We start from the raw sequence: 12,347 nt of genomic DNA on the forward strand, positions 1-12,347 counted from the left end.
AGTGAGTGAGTGAGTGAGGCAGTGAGAGAGTGAGAGTGAGTCAGTTAGAGAGTGAGAGAGTGAGACAGTGAGTGAGGCAGTGAGTGAGGCAGTGAGTGAGTGAGTGAGTGAGTGAGGCAGTGAGTGAGTCAGTGAGTGAGTGAGTGAGTGAGGCAGTGAGTGAGTGAGTGAGTGAGGCAGTGAGTAGTGAGTGAGTGAGTGAGCGAAAAGCAAATTAAGAAAGAGTTATATTGAACTTAACTTCCAGGAAGGAAGGCATCTCTGGAAAGGCTACGCTCCACATTGCCAAGGCATCATCAGTGCCGGCTCATGACTCTTGCAGGACCGAGGCTGTGACTGCATCCACATGTGATGGGGCAGTCACGGCTCCGTGGCACCTTTACCCCACACTGTACGGAGCTCAGTCAGAGCTCTGAGTGTGACTGGAAAGCAGTTCCAATGCACGCTCCATCAATAAGACCTTCCGTACTAGCTATAATCTGAGTTGCTATAGCGTCAACTCAGACTCACGACAATCCCATGTGTGACAGAATAGGACTGTGCTCCACTGGATTTTCAGTGACTGATTTTCTTCAAGTGGACCACCAGGCTTTTCTTCCCCAGTGCTTCTGGATGGACTCGAACCACCAACATTTGGCTAGCAACTGGACATGTTAAAAAGGGATAGTAGTGAAAAAAGGGGGAGGGGGATAGCCAGCATATGAGGAGCATCTACTGATGTTGAATTGCTAGTATTAACTTTTACATTTGGAAGGCATTATGATGAGTCTGTATTTACTAAAGCATAACCCTGGAGGTACAGTGGTTATACACTTAACTGCTAATCCAACTCGGTGCTTCAGACCCACCCAACGGCTCTGCGGGAGAAAGACGTGGCAGTCCGCTTCTGCAAAGAGGTGCAGCCGTGGAGAGTGTCGGACACTTCTCCCTGGTCCTTGGGGTGTTTCTGAGTTAGAATCGGCTCGATGGGAACAGAGATGCGCTCCCTGGAATGAAGGAAGTAACATTTTCATTACTGCCCTTGTAGTTTTGTGCCGTCCAGCTTTGTGTGTCTGCAGTCAGATCCCTCATGTTACTTCTTCTCAGTCACAAAGAATGTTTCAAGCACAGGACTGTGCCTTTTTTTAAGGAACATATTTTATGAAATGGAGCTATTCTGTTCTTAGCTGTGAGCAGGTAGAAAAGGAGTGCTTTTACTTGAGGTGGCAGAGATTTCAAAAACAGCCTCCTTTGGGGATGAGACTTCACCTTAGCATGATCCCTTTGCAGGCGGTGTCTGCCAGCTGGGGACACAGTGTTTCCCACAGTGACCCGCCCTCATTTTCCTCTCGCCCGAGTAATCGTTCTCTGCCATTTTCAGTTTCCCTTAAACACAATCCACTTCTCATGCCATTTGTCCTTACAGATCCACTTGCACAGCCTGGTAGCCAGGAAAGCTTACAAAGCAGATTCACTAAGGGCTGGTTACATGGATCTCTAGAAGTTCCAGAGGCTCCCTGGCATTTGTCTGTAGATCTCTTTAAACTCTTGACTGGGCCTGGGAGGAGGTCAGGTCCTGGCTTCATTCCAAATGACTAGCAGGTGCTCCGAGCTTCCTTTTCCCCAGCCTGATTGAATCTATGCACCGACTCTCGCCTTGCCTTGGTGTAGCTGCCTGGATCTTGCCTGGTTCGGCTGTGATAAGATCTTAATTCACAGCCCAGCCCAAGTTGCAGTACTTGAGGTACTTACTGCTCAGGAGGCTTAGAGCTATTGCTGTCCACTGCCACGTAGGTAATTGGGTGTGGTGCGTACATGTGTATTTGGGGAGGAGGGAAATTATTGTGCACTTAATTCTTTTTGGTACTGAGACCTTTCCATCTGTATTATCTTGGTTTACTTTGACAGCATGCCTGCTAGATAGTTGTTCTATTTCCCATTTTGCAGAAGAAGTTCGGAGAGCGGTTAAAGTGGCCAGTGCAAAGAGACAGAGTTAAAGAGCCAGGGGTCTCTTTGTTTCTGACATCTGCTATAAGCTTACACTTAAAAAGTACCAAAAAGATTAATTAGGGATTTGCTTATTTTTATTTATTAGCTGCTCTTATAGTATGATGGCACCTGGTGGCATAGCGGTTACGAGTTGGGCTGCCAAACAGCCAGGTCAGCAGTTTGAAACCACCAACCACTTTTCAGAAAAAAGACAGCTTTCTACTCCCATAAAAAGTTAAAATCTCAGAAACTCACAGGGACAGGTCTACCCTGTCCTGTAGGGTCAGTGAGTCAGAATGTCCTCAATGGGAGTGAGTGAGTGAGTCAGCTTATCGCACATACTGTGTTCCATACATTGTTCTAACCCGATATCATTGAGTGGATCCTGACTCATAGTGATCCTGTAGGGCAGAGTAGACCTGCTTCTGAGGCTTTCTGAGATGATGAATCTTTATTGGAGCAGACTACCACAACTCTCTCCCAAAGAGCGGCTGGTGGGCTTGAACTGCCAACCTTGAGGTTAGTAGCCCGACACTTAAGCCACTGCTTCAACAATGTCTCTTGTGAGCATTTCACAAATATTAACTCATTTTGTCCTCATGACAACTTGTTGAGAAAAGCATTACTGCAGTTTTAAAGGTGAAGAAACTGCCCATCAATCTATTTATTCATTTATACAAAATCTTTTTTTTAAAAACTTAGCATCAAGTACTGTGCCAGGCACCGATTTGCTCAGATGAGTATGTGCCAAGCTTTCTGCTTTCAGAAAGTTCTTACAAGTTCTTAGCCCATAAGCTTTCATACTTCAACCAGGTTACATTTCCAAATCTAGCTAGAGACTTGCCTTCAAGTGAGCTTAATATCTAACAGTCCACCATATCTGCTCTCACTCACAGAGTCCCTGTCACCAGGGCCTTCAAAGACTGTCATAGCATAGTAAAAAGAAATCAGATTTGATATCAGAAGACCTGGGCTCGTAACCAGGCTCGCCTTATTCTGATGTCTACATCACAGAGATGATGTGCTTGGTACAGGATGAAAAGAACCAGCAGACACGACAGCGGTGGGTAAAGTTTAAGTACTTAAAAAAAAGGTGAGGAAACTGAAGCACTGAGCAGTCAAGTCACTTGCCTAAGGTGGTGAGTTAGTAAGCAGTAGGGCAGCGGTTCTCAACCTGTGGGTTGTGACCCCTTTGGGGGTCGAATGACCCTTTCACAGGGGTCGCTTGATTCATAACGGTAGCAAAATGACTGATGAAGTAGCAACGAAAACAATTTTGTGGTGGGGGGGGGTCACCACAACATAAGAAGCTGTATTAAAGGGTTGCAACATTAGGAAGGTTGAGAACCACTGCTGTAGAGCGTGGCTTTGAACCTGAGCTCTTACTTATTATGCATCTGAGAATCTCATTTTTTTAAACCCAATAACATAACCCCAAATCTTCCTTGGGACACTTGAGCTATCTAAAGTGGGGTAGACTTGTTTTTTTAAATCATAGGTAATCATCTGGGACTATAGGAAAGGTGGATGAGGGGAATGTCTTAATTTTTTGCCCTCTGAATTTACATGGACTAGTATATTTGTTTAGCAGCCTTGGTGGCATAGTGGATCATGAGTTGGGCTGCCCCCCATAAGGTCAGCGGTTTGAGCCCACTTGCCCTTCCTCAGGAGAAAGATGAGACGATAGGCTTTCAGAGAGTTACAGTCTCGGAAACCCACAAGGGCAGCTCTTCTCTGCCTACGGGGCTGCTGTGAGTTGCCATGGCACCCATGGCAGTGAGAGTTTTTGAGTATAATGGTTAGAAGGTTTAGGGCAGGTGTCCTCAAACTACGGCCCACGGGTCACATGCGGCCCACCAAGGACCTTTATCTGGCCCGCCGGGTGTTTTTGCCCCATTTGTTTTTTTACTTCAAAATAAGATATGTGCAGTGTGCATAGGAATTTGTTCATAGTTGTTTTTTTTAAACTGTAGTCCGGCCCTCCAACAGGTCTGAGGGACAGTGAACTGACCCTCTGTTTAAAAAGTGTGAGGACTCCTGCTTTAGGGGAATGCTCTGGAGAGCAAGGAGGAAGAAATATTGCAGTGTTGATGCTTTTCCCCTAGAATATTCTCTTCTTCCTCTAGAATATTCTCTTCTTCCTCTCAGGGAAGTTCCTGTGCTCATGATTTTCCCCTGTGAGAAGATTCAGACCTCCCCACCCCCAGTTCGAAGTATAAAGTTTTTGGACAGGTGACTGCTAGGTGTGCTGCTTGGGCCAAAGTGTGCACACACATGGAAACAATCTCCACTTAATCCGAAGGCTGCAAATTTGAAGTTAAGTCCAACTATTAGTACCAACTCTGCTTTTTACCTCCCCCCCTCCAGCATAAGTGGTTTACAACGAATAACAAATAATAAAGCCAAACCAAACTCACTGCCGTCGGGTTTCTGAGGCTGCACAGCGTTACGGGAGCAGACCGCTTTGTCCTTCTCAAGGAGTGCCGCTTGGTTTGAACCACCACCTTGCGGCATCACCGGGCTTCCTTCCCAAATCATACTGTGTCCATAAAATGCTTCATAGGGTATTTTCTGACTGCTTCAGCTGGATGTTGATACTAGATTGAAGCATGGAATTATGGGGCGGGGAAATATTGCTTTCCATGATTGTTTCTGCTTTACACTCAGAGTCTTGCGTTGCAGGTGCTGTCACGTACACTTCACCGGGGAGATGTGAAGAAGTGGCTTGCCCAGCCTGGAGGTCTCCGTTGGCAAGGCCTTTACATTGCATTTTCTGTGGGATCACGAGTGCCCAGGTTGTGGCAGTAGCAGGAAAAGAATGCATTCTAGCTAAGGAGCTCTGAAGAGACTTCTGGGCCTTGTATCCTTAGCAGTCATAAAAGAGCTCTGTTACTTGTCCTCACAAATCAAGATACCTCTGATGCTGAAATCGGCACTGATTCCAGATCCATCACTTTTTCATCTGCTGCTCTCTTCGTAGTCGTATGCTTAAGACCTCGCTGGAGAACAGCTTTCTTGCTAAGCTACTCCTCAGCGGCCCCTCACCATTTTAGCAGACCTGGAACAGACTTTCAAAAAGGTTTGAAGTAAACGATCTAGGATTTAGTGCAAGGGTCCTCAAACCACGGCCTGCGCGGCACATGTGGCCTGCCGAGAACATTTATCTGGCCCGCTAGGTGTTTTTGCCCCGTTTGTTTTTTTACTTCAAAATAAGTTATGTGCAGTGTGCACAGGGATTTGTTCATAGCTTTTTTTTTTTTTTTTTAAACTATACTCCGGCCCTCAATGGGTCTGAGGGACAGTGAACTGGCCCCCTGTTTAAAAAGTTTGAGGACCCCTGGGTTAGACAGTCAAGTCTGGGCTGCAGAGCCCACCTCCCTTAGAGTGCACTTGACCTTTGGGGAAAAACGCGGGGCAACTTGGGACCTGTGCTTAGTCACTCCTTGGCTGTCTTCTAGCCATGTGGTCTTGGGAATATCTTTTTACTTTCCTTGCACCTTGGTTTTGGCCCACACAATGCAAGTACTGGAACAGGAGGACCCTTTCTGAGACACCAGTGTAGAGGTATGCTCAGTGTGAGCACTTGTAATCCTCTCCGCCTACTGTCCTAGTAAGAGGGTGTGGAGGGTTTCCCAGCAGGAGCTGAAGGAAGGGTGAGCACCAGTCTCTCTGGAAGCGGCTGCAGAGTCCGACCGAGGTGAGGTGCTGCTGCTGACACTACAGTTAGTCTGCGCCAAGAACGGAGGAGGCCTTCAGACCTTGTCCAGAGGGCAAGGTGGGAGGAGAGGAGGCCGACTCCCTCCTGTGTGATTGTGTGAGTGGACAGGTGGCTTTCATAAACAAGCAAACAAACACATGCTTTCATAAACAAGCAAACACATAAAATCTACATCCTTAAGCCCATAGTGATATAAAGAAGTGATTGAATAAGGACATAAATGGGGAAAAAGAGATCCTCCTCACAGAAGAATTTCTATTAACTGTAGAAGGAACAAGTGAAATAGAAAATTGCCCTCAGCCACCACACTGCCTCAGTAATCACTGCTGCCAGCAAGATCTGCCTGCAAAGGCTAACATTAGTGGGTGAAAGTTTAAGGAGAACCAGGATGTTTGCCTGCCCTCAAAGTTCCCTGCCCCCCTAAGTATTGGTTAATAGTTTCAACCCCATGTCCACATAGTCTTTATGCGTTTCTCTCCCGGAGGTCATTTATTTCTCTTCCTTTCAACTCATTTCCAAATAATGAATACGGAAAAGGAAAAGCAGTAAATTTCCAGTGGACAAACTCAGGAGACATCCTTTTAGTGTGTGCGCGCACACACACACACACACACACACAGATGTAAAGAGAAGGGTACTTTTATTGTTACATTTTCCAAAAATCTCTTAAATTCAGTCAGTCATGAGAAAGCACCAGACACACGCAAACTGAAGGGCACTGTACAAAATGCCCAATTGATATTCGTCATAAGTGGCAAGTCATGAGAGACCAGGAAAGGCTGAGGAATTGCCACAGATTGGAGGAGACGAAGGAGACATAATAACTGAATGTAGCGGGGGGATCCTGGATTGGCCCTCGGACAGAAGTGTGAAAACTGGAGCTTAGTTAATAGGATTGCTCCCACTGCCATCGAGTCAGTGCTGACTCATAGTGTGCTGTAAGTTTCCGAGACTAATTTTTTCACAGGAGTAGAAACCCCAGTCTTTCTCCTTTGGAGCTGCTGCTGGCTTTAAGCCTACGGACTATGTGGATCGCAGCCTAATACATAACCACTACACCAAAAGGCCTCTAATAGTATTACACCAGTGTTAATGTCTTAAGTTTTGATCAGTGTACTGTGGTTATGTAAGATGTTAACATAAGGGGAAGCGTCCAGTAGGGCGTATGGTAACCCTTTATATGATCCTTGTAAGTTGGTATCGTGAACAAGATGTATAGTTTTCTGTGTATGAGATCCAGGATAAGGGGGCTCTATAGGGACGCTAATGGGATAGAGGCCTGACAAGGGAGATGGAGAGCTAATAACAATGAATATGAGAGGAAAATGTTCTGAAATTGATTGTGTTGCTGATTGCACAAATATTCTTAATATGATTGAACGATCAAATTGTGTGATATGTGAAGTATATGCCAATAAAACTATTTTGGGCCAAAGAAAAGTTAACAAAGCCCTTATTGGATAATGACTCTGAACATAAACTGCCTGGTGATAAGATAAATCTTGGCTAATAGTTGAGGGAGACCGAGAATTTTCTCAAATTCCTTTCCTCAGTTCCGACCTCTCTGATAATAGTACTTTCCCCCAAGGGCTCTGGCCCTTACTCTTCAGGCCTGGAACTGAGCTCACCTCCAGGGTAGAATACTTAACCATTTAGGATCAAAAGGGCAGCATTTTCCCAGGGATAAAGTACAGAGGGTTAAGTGCAGGGAGGAAGTGGGAGAAGGGTACCTAGAAGTACATAGAAGGGATGGCAGTGACTCGGGCAGTGTAGCACCGAGGAAACACAACTGTCCTCTAGCTCTTTGGTGCTTCCTCCCCGCCACTATCATGACCTCAGTTCTGCCTTACGAATCGGATTAGACTAGAACATGCACACTGCTACAGAGAAGAGCCCACAACACAGGGAATCCAGGACAGATAAATCCCCCTGGGCCAACAAAGAGAGTAGAGATACCAGGGAGATTAGGTGAGGGTGGGGGGAGAAAGGAGGAATCCATTACAAGGATCAACCTATGACCCCCCCTCTCAGGGCGACAAACAGCAGGAAAGTGGGTGAGGGGCGACAGAGGACGATGTAAGATAGGAAAATAATAATCTATAATTTATCAAGGGTTCATGAGGGAGGGCGGGTGGGGAAGGGAGCGGAGAGAAATGGGGAGCTGCTGCTGATGGCAGCTTATGTGCAAATGTGCTTGACACACTGGATGAATGTATGGATTGTGGTAAGAGATGAAAGAGCCCCCAATAAAAGTATTTAATTAAAAGATGGGATGGCAATGGAGCAGTTGGATCAGAATATGTATTAATTGATTAATGTAAAACTACAATCTGCTCTGTAAACATTCACCTAATTCATGATGACAAGGTTTTAAAAGTAGTATTGCTTTCGTACAGCTGTGTGATGATGATTAAATGAAATAACGAAATGACGCATATAGAGTACTTTGAACAATGCCTAGAACAGGGGTTCTCAACCTGTGGGTCGCGAACCCCTTTGGGGGTCAAAAGACCCTTTCACAGGGGTCGCCCAATTCATAACAGTAGCAAAATTACAGTTATGAAGTAGCAACAAAAATGATTTTATGGTTGGGGGGGAGTCACCACAATAGGGGGAACTGTATGGAAGGGCCATGGCAGTAGGAAGGTTTAGAACCACTGGCCTAGAACCTGATTGGCACTCAGTAGTGTCAGCTGCCAAGATAATCAGTATCTGTAGAGGTTAGCCGCCTCAGCCATTAGCCAGGAGTAAAAATGAAAAACAAGAACAACAACAAACAGAGAAACAATAACAAAACCTGACGGCTCCTGAGTTGGTTCTGACTCGGGTGACCCTCGGTGTGTCAGTAGAGCGGTGCTCCTGCGGGTTGCTGGGTTGGTTTTTCAGCAGTAGATCATCAGGTCTGTCTTCCAGGATGCTTCTGGGTGGACTCAAACTGCCAAATTTTCAGTTAGCAGCTGAGGTCATACAACCGCTTGCGACATCCAGGGACTTCCCTCCCCCCTCTGCCCACACACCCTAGATTTGGGGTTTGAGCTCAGCCCTTGAAAGCCTGAGATCCCGAAAGCTGATAGAAGACTGCTGTGGAGGAGGATGGGAACAGCTAGGGGCGCAGGTGGAGAAGCTGAAATGGGAAAGACCTGTTTGCTGAGCTGTGAACGGCGCTGGCCCACAGGAACACCAGCAGCAATGGAGGCGTTGAGTGTGTGCGTGCAAGTAGTTAGTGGAGGTGAGGCTGGTAGGGTTGGCCCGTGCCAGATCAAGTCGGGACCTGGATGCTGGCGTGGTTTAGATTTGGATCTAGACCTTTTATCGCTAGGAGACCACTTGAAAAACAACAAGCCAGTTTCAGCTCCAGCACGATTGTGATTGTACTTGGAGTATTTGTGGATTGAGAAAATACGTTAATAGCAAAGCGAGTAAGAACTCAGTAACACTCTGAAACAATTTGCGTTTTATTAAGGACAGCAGCTTCTCGGTGTGCCATACGTGCGGGCATGTGGATGAGTACATTTTTGCCACCTTTAGGAGCACCATGGCCCGGGGGGTAAGGGCCCGTGCTCTCAGGCTTGGCCAGGAGCCTTCGAGGGCTCACCTGCTTTGACCTCGGAGCCTTGCCTCTTGGGCTGCTTTCTGTTGTAAGGAACAGTGGACAATGTGTTACTTTTAGTATTTAAAAAGCCTCGATTGAAATGTCATTTGCATACAGGTGACCACAGGAATAATAAGTGCAATTAATGATCAGTGTCTTTTTACCTTTAAGTCTGCGTAATCAAGCTCAAGATAATGGAACACTGGAAGGGGGAACTGATCGAAATGACAGATGAATAAACACCACTACCCTCTTCCAGGGGGACGAACAGCAGAAACATGGGTAAAGGGAGACAGCGGTGGGTGTAAGATATGAAAATAAAAATAATTTGCAATTTATCAAGGGATGGAGGGGGGAAAAAGAGGATCTGATACCAAGGGCTGAAATAGCAAGTAAATGGTTAGAGAATGATGATGGCAACATATGTACAAATATGCATGATACAATTGATATATGGACTGTTTAAGAGCTGTAAGAACCCCAATAAAAAAAACCCAATTAAAAAAAAAAATAGGACATTTCTAACATTTCAAAAGGTTCTCCTGGATCACCTCCAAGCCAAACAACCCTCCCCAGAATCTCAGTATCCTGACGTATTTCTTTCTCTCACCATACTCTCAGGCCGTTCAGTATAGTGGGGTAGCGGTAGGGAAGAGTCTAGATGTGCCAAATACTTCACTAGACACATTCCCAGACTTAAATAAAAATCCTCCCATGAAACCACAGGCCTAGATTTATGTTACTTGCCTAAACTCAATCTCACACTTGACCGACTTCCAGAGATGATGGTATTTTCCCATTGTACTGTACTCTGACCTTAGACCCCAGGTAGTTTACCTGATGGGGAAGGAAGGGTAATTAACACCCAGTCCTCATTTCTAAATGCATTTAAATGGTCAGAAGCTTTTTGCATAACTCTATTGGGGAGGGACAGCTCATGCAGATTGGGAACCAGTGGGTAATGGCAGTTTCCTCTTTTAATGAGTGCCCTTTTTGGGTGCCAGACCATGTGCTGCTACTAGCCAGTGGAGTTGTAGAAACTAGAAAAGTCAGCCCCAGCCCTTGATCCTTCTAGTGAGGAGACTACCAACTGCTCTCAAGTTGATTCCAATTCACAGCGACCCTAAGGACGGGGTGGAACCATTTCTTCAGGTTTCAGATGCTATGCATCTTTATGAAAGCAGAGGAGCTGCTGGTGGATTGGAACTACCAACCTTTTGGTTAGCAGCCCAATACTTTACCCACTGTACTACAAGGGCATGAATGTATATCTATGGAGACAGATCAGGAGATGGTCCCCTCATATTGTGATGAGCGCTGTCTCACGGATCTGCACAGGGAATGCTGGAGGCCCAGACAGAATCAAGGCGGGTGTGGGAGTGAGCGAGGAGGGAGCTCCAGGTTGGTTAAGGAAATATTCTCAGAAGAGGGTAAGTTTATGTGGAGGATTAGAGCAAATCGGAGTTGCGCTGGCAGAGGAAAGAGTGAGGGTTGTTTTTAGCTGGAGCGAGATCTTGATGTGTGTCAAGAATGACTGTAGGGAAAGCATGAAGTGTCTAGAATACTGCCGAGTGGAAGGAGGGTGGTCCAGTTGTGTGCAGTGGAAGGAGAGAAGCTTGTCGTGTTACAGAACTTGGAGTTTGCGTGGAAGGTAATGATGGATGGGCAATTTAGGGAGATTGCTTCGGTTTTGCTTTTTGGGTTGTTGTGTTTTGTTTTTTAAGTGAGCAATGGGGGTTGAGATTAGCTAGGAGTGCCATATGCTTAGGGCCTGACAGAAGGTAGGAACAGTGGGTGTGGAAGCCAAATCTACAAGATGTTCTGGAAGCTGAAGGAACAGGGTTTGTAGCTGTCGCTTTGCCATCGAGAAGATGCTCTCTCCTATAACTGGACAGTGGATTTTTGTGGAAAGCCTGGTATTGTAAAGGCATCACTGAGATGATGTTTTCCTCCACTCTGGCAGAAGGGTGTTTGCTTTAGAGCAGTACCATCAAATATGTTGGTGTAGATGAAGGCCTCTAGAGTAGCCTAATATCTTTTCTTTCTGTTTGTTTAAAAGCTGGCAAATGTCTTTTTGTTTGAAATCTGCCTTTATTGACCATGGTGTGAGCTAAATTTCCAAATGGGTCTTTCCACAGAGAAAACCTGTGGCCTTAACTGCTGACTTTGTGGCTAGCATAGCCCGTCCATCACCCACTGAGCCACCAGGGCGCTGAGTGGTGGGAGCCAGTGCTTTGGAGGAAGAAAAGGCAGACCTCTGCTCACTCCCTTCAAGGTGTTTGTACAGGGAGATGTTTGCAGGAAGCCAAGCCAGCACTTACTGCCAGGAGGCTTAGAGACTTGATTGTAAGGGCTGTATAAAGTTTAGAGCTCCCCCATCTTTGTTTTGGCCTGTGGTCTGCTGATGTAAATGCCCTGTATGAAGGCTACTGGGTGGCTATAAGTCAGATTGGACTCAGTAATAATGAGAGGGGTCCTGCTCTTACAGAGGCACCCCCCGATCTCACTTGCTCACCCTGAGAGACCCACCTTGGCTGTGAGAATGAGCCCTCATGAAGTTCAAGGATCGCTTGGGCAGCACCAAAAACTTCTAGAAAAGGCCAGACAATCTCCTTGGTATTTGTAATTTCTAAGATCTAGTGTCCTAACCCTAAAAGGTCATAAAACACCCAGACCACACCCTTTCTGCTAAGAGGAAGCTTTTCTCTCCAGTCAGCCAAAATGCAAGTTATCTGCCCACCCCAATGCCAAATTTCCTGTTACTATAAATTCCTCACAGTTTACAAAGCAGGATGGTGGTGGGTGAGACGGAGAAGTCTTTTTCAAAAGATAGAAGAGGAATGTCATATTGGCCACCCACTGCCGTCAAGTTGTTCCCAGCTCATCTCGACTGGATTGAACAGTCTACAACTGTTCTGCAGGGTTCTGAGACTGTGAATCTTTGTAGGAGTCTCATCTTTCTCCCACAGAGTGGATGGTGGGGTTAAGCCACTGGCCTTGTGATTAGCAGCTTGACCCACAGTGCCACCACGGCTTCTTATTCTGGCTGCAGAATTGTTTATTATAAAA

Source organism: Echinops telfairi, unplaced genomic scaffold (assembly GCF_000313985.2).
Source record: "Echinops telfairi isolate 266 unplaced genomic scaffold, ASM31398v2 ScPeMD7_655;HRSCAF=1070, whole genome shotgun sequence".
Lineage (NCBI taxonomy): Eukaryota > Metazoa > Chordata > Mammalia > Afrosoricida > Tenrecidae > Echinops > Echinops telfairi.